Source organism: Leptonychotes weddellii, chromosome 12, assembly GCF_054177405.1.
Source record: "Leptonychotes weddellii isolate Sample4059 chromosome 12, ASM5417740v2, whole genome shotgun sequence".
NCBI lineage: Eukaryota > Metazoa > Chordata > Mammalia > Carnivora > Phocidae > Leptonychotes > Leptonychotes weddellii.
This window is the reverse complement of record NC_138380.1, coordinates 74068477-74072215: the sequence shown is the minus strand read 5'-3', so window position 1 is coordinate 74072215 and position 3739 is coordinate 74068477. Positions and strand designations below refer to the sequence as shown.

Genomic DNA, 3739 nt, shown 5'->3' with positions numbered 1-3739 from the left:
GAGCTAACCTGTGGTTTTACTCAATGGATCACAGATTAAGCCAATAGTTCTTTCAAAAGAAATAGTGTATACACCTCTAAATGAAAGATGGCCTGAAGGGACAGCAACAAGTGGTTTAATTAGCTACCACTCTTTATCTGGCTAATTCTTGAGAGTCAGAAAGTAGCCTTCCATGATCGGGAATACGTATAGCCTTATCCATAACGTCCATCTGAGAACTTTTGTCATTTGAAAAATTAGGCTAAATAATAGAAAGTATGATATCTTGCCTATATAGACCATAAGTATTACCTGTATTATTTTTCCACTGCTTTCTGGTAAGTAGTAACATTTTTCTATTTTTCAGGCCGTGAATGAGTTTTTACCTTTCTGTACCAGCTACGTCAGGACCTTTGTTACTATTGGCCTACAAAATGAAGATTTAATATGCTTTTTACAAAACACACCTAATCTTCTGGTCAAAGAAATGGTGACGTTTTTCTTTCTTTCTTTCTTTCTTTTTTTTGCACTAAGCAGCAGCACATTTCTAAAGGATTTTAAGATGTTGGTAAAATCCACACTTGGAATACAAAACTGGAATCTTTTAAAATTCATCATGTGCACAATCGAATTGATTTCAGTTTCTGTAGGCCTGGCTCAGACATGAACCAACTGTTCTTATTGGGTACTGATTCACTAACCGGTTCCCTGGTGGCAAATTCAGCAGAGTGGACATTCTCAACAAAACTTGAACCCTGAACTCCTGTCTTCTCTGTCGAGGGAAAAACATCAGTGTCCCTGTTCAGTTGCAATAGACCGACCCCAGGGCTGTCAGTACATCACAGTTCATGAGCACCGACTCTTTTGAAAGACATTTAAGAATGGAAAGTAAAATTATATACTACTCAAGGTTCTCTTTCTGTGGAATCCTTTGCACAGCAACAGCAGGCGTTGTAACCATTTCCTTACTGTATAACGATATATTTTGTCACTGATTATGCAAATGGACGTCCTTTTTAGCACATTTTGGCTCTTCGTGTTTAAGGACCTTATCATCTTCCACGTTCTGCAGCTCTTCTGGCAATATGAATAGATTGTGACCTTTCTACTCAGTTACATAGAACTTAGGCTTGGCACCTTCAGAATGCTGTGCTAGGTATTAAAAGATGTAAATGATAATAAAGGAATTATTGTATGAAAGATTATCAAGAATAGAATATGTGTTAACGGTTATTTGTAATAGCTCTTGCTTTCACAGTCACCTCAGAATGGTCTCAACCATTAAAATATGTTCTTCAAATTCCTGTGCTTTGCGTGGTTCTTGCCATGTCACAAAACATTTGCCCTAGTTTTCTGTAAGAAGTATTCTATCTGAATCTCTATGTTCTTCCGGCATATGCTTTCTGAATTCAATCATGACCACTTTCTCCTAGGCTAAGTTTTTAAGCCCATATGGGGAAAAGCAAAAAAGATACTTAGTTTCATCCTTTACAGTAGCAGAACTTCAGTCTAGAGCTTAAGGATTTTTCCTTTTTATTAGGAGACATACTGTTAGTGATCCTTCTTTCTTTAGCAAGGGTTCACTTATTGCAGAGAGCACTAGTCCTACTAAAAAGCTTCTCACAGAAAGGGAAAATGGGCCACATTCTGTCTTGTGTTTTATACAGGGTGGCTTATAGGACAAAGTAGTAGTAACTGGTTTGGATACTAAAATTAATTAAAAATAACTTGTTTTCCTCACATTACCTTCCAGGGCAAATATTGAAAACCCTAAAGACACCACCAGTTCAGAGGGATCTTGAGAAAAATCTCAAAAGTGTACTGATTTCTTTACATTTAGTTGAGGGGCGGTGGGGGGGGGTGGGAGGTATCCCTATAAGATATTGAGATTCTAGACATCTGATACTTAAAAGTTGACATGGTGATCTAAGAGATATATGAAGAAAATTTAATTCTTGAGCTAAGTGGGACTGAAGAATTGGATGAAAAACATATATATCCACCTCACACAAGATTTTACACTTTAAAATCTTCATACAGAAAATCATCTCACAACATTTAGGTATCAGGAAAAAGATTTCCACTTATGTGTCTTTAGTATTGTTTAACTAAATGCATGCATATTCTCATCTATCACATTACTCAACATTTTCTTTAAATTTGATAAAATATGTACAAGAGGAAAGACAAGACATATGCAAAGGTAAGTAAGTTATATTAAAAATACCCTGTAGCAAAGACAATACTTTCTTTAAATAGATTTTTTAATAAGAAAAATGAGTTTGGATGTGTGTGTGCATGCTCATGTGTGCTAAGATGGGAGTGGGGCATTTTTGGGAATGTACTAAATGTGTGACTTGTATGTGTTCAAGAAGGGAAAATGTTTGAATACCTATAACTGTGCATTGGTAAATTTGTATGCTTTATTCCACAGAAAAACTACACCATTTGGTAGAGAGGCACATTTTCATTCCAAACTGTCTTAACTACCACACAAACTGTAGTTGTTGTTCACACCTTAAGTTTGAAAATGTATAGCATCTGTGAAGGGGTTAACATAAGTTAGAGAATCTACAACATCTCAATGGGTTAATGCTTATTGTTGCTGACAAGTGCATAAAGAAAAAAAATCTGTATAGCTTTTGATTCGCAGGAACAGAAGTAAAGGGGCTATCATTTCAGGGAAAAAAATGAGGCTACAAATTGGTTATCCCTGAAAATTCACTGTGAAAGTACTAGATACTGGTGTTGGATTTGTGCATTTGCAATAATCTGTCAATCTTTTAACCCATTATCAGTGTCGGACCCACACAACATTTATATCTATAACTGAAGTAGAGGCAGAGGGAGAGCTTAAAGATGACCTCCATTAGTACGTTCCTTGAGAACACCTCCATAGGCTCTTGGATGTGTGCCAAACCTAAAGCCTGTCCCTCAGGCCAAAGCTCCTGGACAAGCAAATTGGCCTCTTAGATGAATTGGATTTTGTTTCAGTCTGTTGTCTGTGCAATGCTCTGGGAGTGGTAATCTGTCAAGGACCATCTCCCGATTGTTTTGGCCCTATGGGATCCAGGAACATAAGCTCCCCTGGACACCAGAGCCAGGTAATCAAAGGGTGTTTCCTGGGCAGCAGCTGCAGAAATCAGGGCACCAGATGTGTGTAAAAGCTCCCCTCTGGGAGCTTCTGGCACTCAGGAGCATGGCAAGGAGCTTGAAATTGGTGCCTATTGGCTGGAGCAAGGCAGAGAGCACAAAGATGGCATCTGCCAGTTTCTGTTCCTAGAGAGTATCTTAGCAGGCCACTAGAACTATGTTAAAATTCATCTGGAGATTTGGTGACTGCTGCCCAGGGGACACAGAGTACCTGGCCTTAGTGGCCAGCAGGGCATACATTTGCAGTTCCACAAGACTGTATATATTTTCATACTTTAAAAGCTGCTGCCTGAGGGTCTCTCAGACCCCCTCAAAGAGGAGGAAACTCTTTCAAGACTATTTCATCTAATACATAGAAACTACCACAGAGTCAAATAAAATGAAGAAACAAAAGAATATATTCCAAATTAAAAAAAATAGTAAAACTTCAGGAAAAAAAAAAAACCTGAATAAAATGTAGATAATTTACCTAATACAGTTCAAAGAAATTGTCATCAACATACTCAAAAGACCCAGAAGAAGAATGGATGAACACCGTGAACTTCAACAAACAGAAGATATAAGTATCAAACAGATGTTACAGAGCTGAAGAATCAATAACTTCACC

At 37.7% G+C, this 3739-nt stretch overlaps 1 protein-coding gene across 8 annotated transcripts in view; it reads left to right on the top strand.

The window, feature by feature from the left end:
• The window catches only part of CD36 (CD36 molecule (CD36 blood group)), a 73808-nt gene extending 72529 nt beyond the window's left edge, over positions 1-1279 (top strand). For all 8 annotated transcript variants that reach the window (XM_081800639.1, XM_081800635.1, XM_081800636.1 and 5 more), the window contains one exon: positions 347-1279. The gene's annotated coding sequence lies outside the window, so the exon portion shown is untranslated. The remainder of the gene's footprint in view (positions 1-346) is intronic.
• The last annotated feature ends 2460 nt before the right edge of the window (positions 1280-3739 follow it).